Source organism: Rhea pennata, chromosome 16 (genome assembly GCF_028389875.1).
Source record: "Rhea pennata isolate bPtePen1 chromosome 16, bPtePen1.pri, whole genome shotgun sequence".
NCBI classification, from domain to species: Eukaryota; Metazoa; Chordata; class Aves; order Rheiformes; family Rheidae; genus Rhea; species Rhea pennata.
Genome location: NC_084678.1, coordinates 12,216,284 through 12,228,835, shown reverse-complemented (window position 1 = coordinate 12,228,835; position 12,552 = coordinate 12,216,284). Strand labels below are relative to the sequence as shown.

The following is a 12,552-nucleotide window of genomic DNA, read 5'->3' as shown; positions in this document are numbered from 1 at the left end:
GCTCCTGAGCAGCGCCTGCAAACCCTGCGGGCACAGGGAGGGGGTGAGGGACTCCTCTTGCCAGAGCCCGCCAAAGGAAACCGCCTGAGCAGAGGGTTTTCCTTCACCCCCCTTCCCGCTTTCCAATTGCATAATAATCTCAACTGCAACTGTTCGGGCACAACAACAAAGTCATCAAGCGGCGTGCCAACCTTTGCGGCACGTTGGGCTCCAAGGCGCATTAAGAAGCCAAGGCAGGAGGAAGGTGTAGTCTTTAACCAAGGCAAGGAAGAGGAATCGCCAGGGGTTTACACACTGAATAATGAAAGGTCCAACAGTACCTTTGTTCAGCAGGTTCCTACACTGCCTGCATCTCACCTGTATTCACAGCGAGGACGTTTGTGCGGCCTGCCTCTGTGGGACCTACCCGTGCTGTTTCATCGCGCGTGTGTTCCCTTTCCCACTGGTGGTCAGTGCTGGGATCCCTCTCCCTCGACCTCCTCTTGCATTTTGTTCCTTTAAACGGTGAGCAGTTCATACAAGGGAGGCTGTGAAGTGCTTTTGACCTGACCTGCAGTTTTCAGCCCTGACCTGGAAAAGCAGTGACTCAAATCTAGGCGTATAGTTACAGTATTCCAGCTCATGTGTTTCTCTGTTCATAACTGCAGGAAAACAAAAGCTGAAAAGCTACTTAGAGCGTCAGAGTTCACCCTTTCAGAACAGTGTTGCCAGCTGAACTAGTGCTTATCAGGACTTCTAAATTACTGGGAAATATGTAGCTATTTGTCTGTTTCCTAGTAGCAAATGGAAGAGTCAAAGGCCATGAAACTACAGAACATTGTTCATTAATGGAAATTTGTGAGCAACAGCGGCTTAATGACCAACACATTTTAGTATAAAAACTTATTAAACATTTCTTGATATCTGATCCCCCAAATGATAATGCAACCCTAATTTCTCCTCCTCAGAGTCTGTAGAGCCCCAAGTGGGGAGTGATTGAAATCACTTTTCATTCATGTTCTCCATAACCCAGAGATTCATAAGCCAGAACCTCAAGAACTATCCCTTCCCTTAAATTTATCTTGCCATTACATGGTTATCATTTGGCAGAGAGATAGAGAAAAAAGACTTTTTTTTTTTTTTTTTTTGACACATGATAAATGCAGTGGTAACATTTCAGCAATATAGGCCAGCGAAATTTCTAAATCTCAGATCTATTTTGGCTTCTAAACAATGGATTCAGACTCTGCAGACATTTTTCTTTTACAGAGCCCACAGAGAAAAGCCAGTTGTTTCAAGGGAAAGGAATGCATTAATGTCTGCGCTACATGGTTATTCATTAATATTTTTCTTGCACTGCTTCTATAGCTCTAAGCACTCTATACTACATAAAAAGAAAAATGCCAAGGAAAGCAGTTAAGCTTTTCATTCCCAAAGTATCATGCTTTAAGACTAGGGCATGTTTGCACTGATTGCTGTGGAAGAAAGATGGAGTTAGCCCTTATACTGCTGGGGCAGCAGTATGCCAACACCACTGCAAAATTAGCACCCTCTGACAAAAGAGAAGTCACGTGTGAATCTCCTTTGTGTTTTATGTAGTGATGTGTGTATGTGCAAGCACTAGCTATCCCTGGCCCGTCACAGCAGCAAGCCTAGAAAACACCTTTGGGTCAGAATACAGCCACCAGGCCAGGGCCTCTTTACCACCGAGTCATAATCCTTCTGTCTGTCTTACTTCCAACACAAACTATGCATCAGCTGCTTCCTGTGATGCCTGAGCTAATTACAATCCAGTTGGCTTTCAGTTACTATCCTTTTACAGAGCTTCACTCTGCTCCAAATGATGGCAAAGATTCAAATCATCCAAATAGGCTTGAGCCACCTGCAAGAAAGGAAGGTTCACATAGTTCTCAAAACCTGCTAGAAGCATCTTAGTTCTCACTGAGATGCAATGTCTGCATAGGTCGGGGAAGGAAAACATAACATGCATTTTTCCTCTTCAAACATCAGCTCCGTCTCTCTTGAAGGAGGAATCCCAGTTCCTCCTCTTTCCCGCAGGCAAGCATGGAAGTTCTTTTGCAGACAGCACAGAACAACAACAACAAAAAAATTGGAGTTAAACCTCAACTTAGTGAACATTTCAGATCCCACAGCACCACTGCCATGGCTGCGTGGAGTGAGAGCTAGTTTTGCCACACCCTAGAAAGCAAGATGGGAAATGAAATCTCCTGCCCTGAGGTACAGCTATTATAAGCAGAAGCTCTAATGACTGGTTACCACAAACACAGAGGGGAAAAGACAAAGGGACTAAGGGTAACTTTTGCGAGTTAAGAATGAGAAAAAAATACTAGGCTGAGCAGTCAGCTTTTCCAAACACCAACAGATTAAATCCAACCATCCCACCAAAAGTGCAGGAGCTTAGCAGAGCTAATTTGCTGACACCTTCCTGTGCTTTCACTATGATGAGAAGATTACTTGAGAAGAGTGTTTCAAGTTTCTCTAGTCAGAGACCTTCTGCAGAGAAAGACATGACTAAGCTGCTGCCTTGGGAAATGCTGGACAATTGTTAGCACAAAGATAAGAGAAAATTGAAAAAAAAAAAAAAGGGGGGGGTGGAAGACAGCAACACAGATCTGATACATGCTATTGTGCAACTATATGCACTTCTTTGTAGTTATGAAGAAATGAAACTATACTTGTCAATCAATGAGGAGGTGAACTGAGCAAAAAACAGGGAAAATGATGAGATGTAGAAAGTTAAGATGTTAAGAAAGTTAATCACATATGTGATTTGTATTGCAAATCCAGAGCATCCTATTCCAATACAGATTAGGAAGATAATTGACAGTAATTCAACATAGTAAAGAGAACTCACTGGCTTTTTACTTATATGTTAATGTATTCCCTGAAGCTTATGTAAAACTGATACACAAAGGCTCCTTTTGGTGGACTTGAGCTACGTTATCCAGGAGCTGAGATCTAGCAGTTGCAGATTACCAAGTGTCCTGGATTCTGTCAAAAATTTTAGAGGAGGTACTACAGGACCAACCCAACTAGGTACAAAGTCACATAGAAATGGTCCCTGTCTAAAGAAAAGAAAAATTATGGCAGCTCTATCTTTGGGAGCACAAGAATAGGACAGAGAAGGGTAAAGACTAGCAAATTCACTACAGGGGAAAATCTGGCCTTGTTCCTTGCATTCTGTAAAGCCATAAAATCTTTGCTGTTCTTGTCCCACCTTTGACAGGGAAGAGTAGAATGAATGTGGGTGAAGCTCTGTGGTGCTGCCCTTGTATGCTTTTCTGAGCAGTTCCCCTTCTTCCTTCGGTGTCTTTGAGATAACTGTGTTGCAACATCACAGGTCTGAGTTGAAAGGCATTGAAGAACTTCCTTGATTTCTTATGAAATTGATGAGCTTTATTTTTAAAACAGGTCAGGGCTACTGTGGAGCTCTGACCTCTTTCGATTTCTGCTGCTGTTTAGCCAAGACTTCATTGCTGTAGGGCAGTACCCTTGGGTTTTGTCATGGATATCCACTCACTGGTTATTGCAACAACAGTGGAAGAAACGTCCCTTGTGGATGCTTTGCAGTTAAGTAAGTTAGCTGAAGAGCAAGGGACTTACTGTGGGAACTGTTTGGTTTGTTAGTTTTACTAATGCTCAGTCTGGATGCTGGCCACCAGCTAGGCTGCAAACAGTAGCATAGCTGGGAGATCTTGAGGGAAGCTGCATTCAGTGGCATTTGGTTTAGGTTAGAGCAGGAAATTCTGCATCCGGGCCCTTTGTCTGAGATTTTCTGCTTTGATGCCCTGAACACACCATGACCATTGCTTAACTCAGAGCTGCTGCTGTAACAAGAATTAAAAAATAAAAATCCTTCTTTCTTCAGTCATTTTTAGCAAAATACTTGAATAGAAGATGTTCCTAATCAGGACTGCTCTTTGAACAGGCTTCTGCTTCAGTAGGAATCTTCCAATAGGATTATTTTATCTTCTGAGATACTTCAGAACTGGCGATGCTGAGTAAGCTCCATTTCCTTTTTTGGCTACGTGAGTTACATTGACATCTTACGCCTGCTAGAGAACATTCATTGTCAGAAGCACACAATCTTTAAGCTTTGTTGTCAACCTACAGCCTCTCTATTCATGGTACTCTGTTAGGCAGGGCCTCACCGATGGCAACCACAACCAACTACCATTTTCTATATAGTGAGGGGATAAGAGCACTGGTCATCGGTTCAAATCCCATTCATTTGGATCAGATTTGTACTAACACAAAACAAACATGATCCTGTCCAAAAAGTTTTCTGTCTCAGTGGCTATGTATGCTTTATGAAAAGCCAGTTGTCAACATGAGGTAGATAATAGATGCCAAAACCAGCCTCTTCCTCCTGTAAATAAATACAGGTTCTCTATTGCATATGGACAAAGATGAGTAAGAATCTGATCTGAGAGTCTCTTTGCTCTGCTTGGAGATCCTTTAGAGCTAATATTACCAGGTGATCTACAGAACGACCACTGCAGGTCATGAAAGCACCGTAACCCGTTCTCACCTCAGGATAGTCTCTGCCTGCCAGCGCTGAAGCATTAGATATAATTAAGATTCAAAATGAAGGACAAAAGACATTATTCATGCAAAAATTTCAAATGCTGAGTCTCACAGTAGAGTGTGAATGGGAGGAAGATGATTATCTTTCATGCTTCTTGTTAGCTTGATTTCCCTATGGATGCAAGGTCTTTATGATCATAATTGCTTGGTTTTGTGTGTCCTAATAACTTTAGAATTAGGTTATATATTTTGACAAAATTTGACTTCAGGTTGCAGTTTCAAAGGTATTCAAATTCCTGTAAGTTTCATAAAAATAAGTCCCGGAAGAGAGAAACAGGAAGCCTGACTCTAAGAACAACTATAGTGTGAGTACTTACATTGCAAAAGAACAGAAAATCTGAAAGGATAAACTCTCGCAATAATGACCCAGCCATGGAAAAAAACTTCAGTTTTGAAGTTTTGAGTCACCTCCTCCTTAATCAGCCACAAGACAAAAGTCCAGAGGGAACCAGACCATTAGCTCCAGCAGTCACAGAATGACCTGTTTAAATGATATAAATAACTTGCAGTAAAAGAACATAACAGGATGCCACATGGATACTGAAAAGCTAACTTTGGGACTGAGAGGTGCAAGTGCCTACAAATGGGATGTCTGACTCTCTCGCTCTACTGGCTCATAAACACATTTTAGAGATGGAACAGTGACAGCAAATGTCATTAAAAGATTAGTTCTTGTCTCCAAACCATTCATCTTGCACAGGGACATCAAATGGGAGGACGAGATGTTGTGTGTCTGTGCCAAGACGAAGGACAAATAGAATCATAGTAATGGATAACAAAATTCCCTGAATGTAAAATATATGATAAGGGGAGAAATAACAAAGCTCATAACTGCATGGGGGAACTTGACACAGGAAGGCAAAACTGCAATGCAGGCCTTGGATGTAGGGCTGGACTGAAATAGAGGCATAGGAGAAATAATGCCCCTAAATTGAGAGGTTGTGCTATCACATTCCTCACACACCCTCAACTACCAGTAAGGAGAACTACTGTAATCAGGAACGTTGTGCTTTGTTCTTCATTGATGGCATGTGTCCAGAGCATGCCATGTCTTTCTCCCTATTCTGGTCCTGCACTTCCCAGAATTACCAGACAATGCTAGGAATCAAAATCCACTGGGTGATAAACCACATACAACTTCTGCTGCTGGTTCCTGCCACTGTCAGTGCCTCCTTCAGACTCGTTTACCAGAAGAGACCTGTGGCAATAAGACTCTTACCAGCACCAGCACCACTGCCTACCAGTTTCTCACAGTCTGGACTCAGCTGTAAGACAGCAGCTTCGTGCTTTCTTCTCCAAATGCTTTTGCACTGAGTGTGCATGCAATAGATTCCCTGTGCACTGAAACCATGGTCGAGACCCTGACTGGGGGTCATAAAGCATTTGTTTTGATAACGTATTCTTGGCCAAAATGATGCAAGGTGGCAAGAAAAGGAAAGTGGCCCATTCAGTAGTGTATTCTTTGCTGGGACGTGGCCAGTTGAGAAAAGGCAAATTTGTCTTGCTGAGCTAGTGGCAAGCAAGCTGGTGTTCAGGACTCATCTGGTGGACCGCTGGCAGAGGAAAATCATTGCTGACACAAGGTCTGGACCTCAGACTTGTAGAAGATGGCTCCTTAGCTTATGTAGTTTGTTGAAATTCCCCAAGTGAGTCTCTTAGAGCTCTCTCCTTATCATGTCTTCTCTTTTCAAATGCAAGCCAGCGAAGTTTCATTGCAGACTGGTGACTCTCCAAGTTATATGAATACCAGTGAACTGTGCAGACACTAAAACAATGTACTGAAATTCCATACAAGGTTCCACTATGTCCATGGAGCTTGGAGAGGAAATTAGAAAAGAAAAACCATTACTTGGACTTGAATTTGGGTGAAATGACCCCAGCTTCTATAGAAATTGCCATAGTCTTGAAGAGCTTGGAGTGTGCCCGTTTCAAAAATCTTGCTCATCATACAGCCACTAAAGGGCAGAACTGTCACAGTGTGCAGAGGGTCAGAGCTCACTTGGCGGATGCCACACAGCTCCTAATACTACAACACCTGCATCTAATCGGCTGAAGCATTGCAGTTGCTGCGGATGGGGAAAACCCTTCGATAGCTCAACAAGTAATTAACAGGAACACAATGCCCAGCACTGGAAAGGGGACAGTGACCTCAGAACTGAAATACATGCAGGCCATTTCCTGCTAAATCACATTAACCACTTAATGCATCGTGTTTTAAATTAGTGGATAAGCACATAGAGAAGAGCCTATGATGATAAGGATGGTATATGTTACACACAGGAAGACAGAGAAAGAGACAAAGATTGATAGATCGGTTAATCTGTATTTTTAAAGTAAACTCTAGCTCATGAGTAAAGCATATGGGTACTGAAGTTGGTACTGAACCAGAAACTTCATTTCCCTTCCTGGAGCATGGTGTCCCTTTTTGCCAGCCTGAGGTACAGAGGCCAGTCCTACCTCAAACGAAATTATCATCAGCCTATAAGAAGAAAAGCCAGCTCTCCTGTTTCCTTACCAAAAGGGGCAGCTTTGACAGCACTGCCCAGAAAGATAAGGAGGCCTACTAAGCATGATATAGTAGTGAGTAGGTTCTCAGATGACTCCAGGATAGGAAAGTAACCATTGCAGATCTTTTCTCTGGCCCAAGCCATATTCAAAATATTTCAGTGTAGTTCAGTATAGCACCTTCTCTTTAATTTCCTCACTGCTGCTGGTAGGACCACCAAAGAAAGCTGCTCAGGTGATAAACTGGGTGACACAAGCCATTGTGGTGACAGACATAGGTCAGCATTAGAGAATGACTCACACTGCATCACACAGCCCTGTGGTCCAACAAAAGCTTGGCAGTAGAAAAGTTCAATGAAAAAAGCTTTGCTAAGCTGTTCCCTTTCAACAGACATCTCCCATTTTCTGTGTTTTTGTGAGGAGCTGTTGCAACTCAGTGAATGCCTCTCTGAAATGCTAAACATTAATGTTTGAAGTCTGACAACTTTCAACAAGAGTTGTTCTTTACAAACATGTAAGTACTGTTCTGCAAATTAAACGTTAATTCATAAACAACTAATTCAGTCTGTAACTCTGTTACTCTAGACCACGAACAAACATTAAATAGAAGGAGATATCCAAAATAGTCAGAAGCCTGGAAAAAGCAGTTACCTCTAAGTAAGTGATATCTGTCCTTTCGAGTCCCAGTCTTAGTTGCAGCAGGAGCATGGTAGACAGCTGTCCTTCCAAAGAAAAAGATTATATTTTAATTCTGGTTTTAGTCATATGAGAAGAAACAGTCCTTTCTATAGCAGGTATACCTCTTAGATTGATTCCAACTTGAGTTACTGTATTCTGTCTATACTTCACCAAATACAGTAATTATGGCCTATTCTAAACAAAATGCATTTCCTTTTGCTGCAGCTTAGTTATTTAGTTGATATATGGTTGGCTAGCAGAGAGGAATGGCTTGAACCAGCTGACAGTGGTTCAGAAGAGACTATTTGAGCTTATACTTTTTCAAAAAGAGGGCATTAACAGTGATTTAAATACCTTAAGGGTTTTCTTCAAACCTTAAGAAGGTTACTTCTTGTCTGTTACTTGAGTTTTGATTACATAGTGTTCTCAGTAACTAAATATTACCATTCTCCTCATCTGGTCCAGCTAATGAAAGCTTTACTAATGATTTGCATTTAAAAACATTAAAGACTGAAAGTGTTCAGCATCAAACTGCAATCCCTTTAATAATACCACATAAAGTTAAAAGTAGGAAGGAGAGAGAGGCTTAGCCTACCAAATATTTAACAGACAATTTTCAGTATTTTTCTATTCTTGCAACAAACTCATAATTGGATCTTAACATATACATATCTCATGTTGTGAAGCACTTACTGCCTACAAAGATATACTGGACAGTAAAGGGTAAACTTTCCATATGCAGAGCTAGGGCATTACCTTAATCTTTTATCTAGGAGTGCTCTTCAGTGGCACTTGATACAGGAGCTATACGAAACACTTCCTTGAATACAGAAAGCCAGAGATTGGGTTACACCTGATTCAAGATCTATGCCGCTAGTAAGACAAAAGCTCCTATATTACCTAGCACATGCCTGCTAAATTATTAAAGTGTCTCTTCAAGCTGAATATATTCACTGGATAATTAGTCAACAGAAGAAAACCTCTTTCTTTACAAAGCTAATGTCGACCAGTATTGTATCCTTTATGCACTGCATCAAAAAGTATTTGCAGAGCTGATAGAGCACAAACATTTGGAATTACTCTATCAACAGGGAAGTGTTCCAGGGGCTCATGGCCCCCTTTGTGATACTGTCTGAATCTCATACTGCTTTACCCTAAGTCCTAAACACTAGTAATTTCTTTTACCTTATGTAGCACTATTCCTATTTCAGAAGTGAGTAAATTGTACAAATACATGGAGTTACGCTTTGCATTTGAGGAACTAGTCCGATCAAGCTGAAATACGCATCTGAAGCCTAATTCTGATCCTATGCTGTGCGAGCTTCTGCTGTCTTGTCAAGCAGGACATACCTGTGGCAGTGCAGACAGATTGCTGTCACTTTAATCCATAATGTCTGTAACTGTGATACGCTATGGTGCACCACTCCAGTGGCACGTTGTCATGAGTCTGTCTCCTGAAGGGTCTCCAACCTGTTGTAGATTCTACATAGCCTGTTCCACCTGCACATGGAAGAAAGCACACAATGAAGACAGAAGCATCTGTCTGCTGAAACCAGTACAACTGGCTGGCTGATGGCATTTATTCTGACCTGGAAAGGGAAGAACAGTAGCAGGACCCACACTTAAAATAGCTGCTAAGTTTCCCATCAGTTTTAAAACTACAGTCTCCTTTTATGTTGGAAGTATGAAAACTAGGGAAAAGACAACCAAAGCAAAGCAGTTTAATTTAATAACAGTTGGCTTTGAAAGCTAAACTAGTAATAATGCTACTAGCTGATAATCCAGCTCATACACTAACTCACTCAACTCCAGTCCTGACTAATTATGAACTCTTAAACATCTGGTCCCCAAACACATCATACTACCACGTGTGCAACACCTCTAATAGTACAAAGGTCCCCAAAACTAAGGTGATCATACAGATATGTCTCCGGGCAGCCAAAAGTGCATCTCCCAGCTCTAAAAAGGTTCTGGTTTATATGCAGATAGCTGTCATGTACATTCCTGCAAAAGTTGGTTTAAAAAAAAATCCCTCTTGTATGCATCTTCTTGTATACTGTATTTTACGACAGTTTAATACAACAAATAATGCTTAAGTTTCTGTGATTTTTAAAAGCATTTAAGCTAATAAAAAGGCAACAATTGATTAAGAGGTGCCATGTCATTTACTGTAGCGTAAGTGCAGCACGTAGGCGTCGCACTGCGCATTTTAGGGAGAACTTCAGCGGAGCCGAGACTGCCTACAGCAGGGAAAGCTCTCAAAGGAGCCATCGATGCTGCCACCTCCTGGCTTCAAGAGAGATTCACAGCAGTCGGTTTACACTACGCGTTTAGAGCATCACTGCAACCGCCGGAATAGAAAATTCTAGTAAGAACTCGGTTTTATTACGATTTATTCCATTCATATTTTGTGTCGTAGCACTAGTGGTGAAGGGACGGCTCCCACCTGGCCTGCAAGTTTAACAAGCTAGGGAAAATATTGTACAGTGAAGCGCCTTAAAAAAGTACTTCCCTTCTGAAGTAAGTATGCACATGAACAGATCTACAGTTCATACCTTTTGCAGAAGTCTCCTTGAATAAAAGTGACATTTATGCCCTTATTAACAGATAAATCACTTGGTTCCCACAGCTATAGCTGTATCAAAAAAAAATCCATACCAACAAATGTATCAACATGAAGCATTAACAATGTATATTGTTACAGGAATAACTGAAAGCAGTAGGTTTTTTAAGGGCGAAAAAAATCAAGTTATTTGTTTTTTCACTTACGTGTTGTCAGTCAGAAATTCAGAATATACAGTAAAAGGCTTAAATACAGGAAAACATGTTCTGTGTTCCAGCATGCACTTGCATCCCAGCATCCAGTGAGTCAGTAACCCAAAAGGCATCCTTCAACTGGATGAGGAAGTGAAAGACTAGTAATGTGAAAAAAAAACTTAATTAATCATAGATTTCAAGCTAGTTCTGAGAGTATCTGAATATTATACAGCACTTATTAATTTACTAAGTAAAGCATAATGCAAAACATGAGTCATTTCTAGCTGAGATTACTGCAGTAATGATCACCTCTTTCAAACAGTGCCGGATTCTGAAGGTGAAACTTCGTAATGCTTAGCCAACTCTCCACAGTGGGGGCTGTGAAAACACCTCATCCTTTTCCCTTCCTTTCTGCAGATGGCAACAGCGAAACACGGTTATAAAGCGTAGAAAATTGGTGTTTAAAAAACCAGGGAGCTGAAAGTTTTGGAGGAAGATGAAAGGTAAATTAGCATTACCCTAAACCATATGTCACACTTAGCTAGTGACTCTAGGGATGTAAAAACGAGGCACTTCAGCATTTCTTTTTGCGCTCAGTCCTGGTCCATCTCTGTGAATAACAGCAACAGCAGAAGAGCAAACATGAGAAATAAATGGCTTCTGTCATTTCAAAGGCCAGACAGACCTTTGGAGACTGGTTTGACATGATTCCTTATAATGCACAGCTGCCCAAACACCTCGCCTACAACTAGCACTTAATCACATCTAAATTGAACTAGGCAGTGGTTTTACTGAAATTTCCCACAACAACCGAACCCCACCCCTATCCCAAAACCCTATTTCACAGGAGAATGACTCAAACTGACCTATTTCTAGACTAGGAAACTACTCACCAATTCAGCTATTGCACTTCAGCTGACAGGTAGTAAGTTAAGACACACCGTCTCGATTGCTTGCAATTATGTAAATATGTCTTGTTTTCATTGGTGAAAGGCTTTGGCATACAAACTTTGTTAATGTATTGACATTTTATTAACCTGACATGTAAAACTAGCAACAAGAAAGTTAAGATAGCTCATACAAAAATTTTTATAAAATGTCACTACTTTATCGGTCTTCTTTAGCCCAGTTGCTCTTTATTCCAAGGATTATTTTTGTGCAATATGAGCATTATCAGCAAACTTTCAACAAATAATGAAAATAACTTGCTTCTTTATAAATCTAGCATTCCAACAGTTGGCTTTGTGTGCACATTAGAATCTAACATTCTACATAATTCAAGTTTTCTGGACAGGTGACATAGCATAGCAAGTTATTACATTTCCAGAACATGTGTAACACTGAACTGCGTATGAATAAGCACAGAATGAAGGGATACAGCTGTGTGTATTTTAGATGAGAACCTCACAATAATTCTAGGGAAGAGTAAATTGCCAATGCATTCTCATAACTTGGGTAATGGAAAACAAATCATTTCAAAGTTTGACTCTGTCCTCCCAGTTGAACATATCTAATGTGCACAGGAATGTAATGGAAAATATGCCCTTCTAAAATTAGTCTGAACAATTAATGCAATGACTAAATTCTGAACCCTTGCTGACAGATAAAAAATTGACTTCTACTGGCAAGTAAGTACTCAATATATTAATATAAAACTCTATCACTCAACAAAAAGGGACTTAACCAGTGCTGGCTCCATGATGAAAATATATTTTGGGCAAACTCAATACCCACCTAACTAGGTGCAATTCCATTGGATGCAGTGGAAAGGTATCTGCTGAGTCAGAGTGAATCTATTTTCTTGTCATTTTATCCACATTGTTAAGTATTTAAACAAATAAATAGATTTTTTTTTAAGCAAGAGAGACAATTCACTTCGTTCTTCCCTGTTTATACCAGTTCTGCACACAGAGTAAGAATTTTCTTTTTTTGTCAGCAGTGATTACACACACTTGACCTTGAGCCTGCTAGGTGCTTGCTGGTATTCATTCGAGTGGGAAGACTGGAAAAATGTGCGTACAGCTG

The 12,552-nt window shown here is 40.7% G+C and overlaps 1 long non-coding RNA gene across 1 annotated transcript; it reads right to left on the bottom strand.

Annotated features, from left to right (window-relative positions):
* Window positions 1-240: 240 nt before the first annotated feature.
* LOC134147740 (uncharacterized) lies at window positions 241-10,944 on the bottom strand. The gene is made up of 5 exons (XR_009960057.1): window positions 10,837-10,944; window positions 10,540-10,685; window positions 9,121-9,270; window positions 7,744-7,809; window positions 241-1,861 (listed from the first exon to the last, which is right to left on the bottom strand). It is a non-coding gene; the product is annotated as an uncharacterized LOC134147740 (long non-coding RNA).
* Between the last annotated feature and the right edge of the window lie 1,608 nt (window positions 10,945-12,552).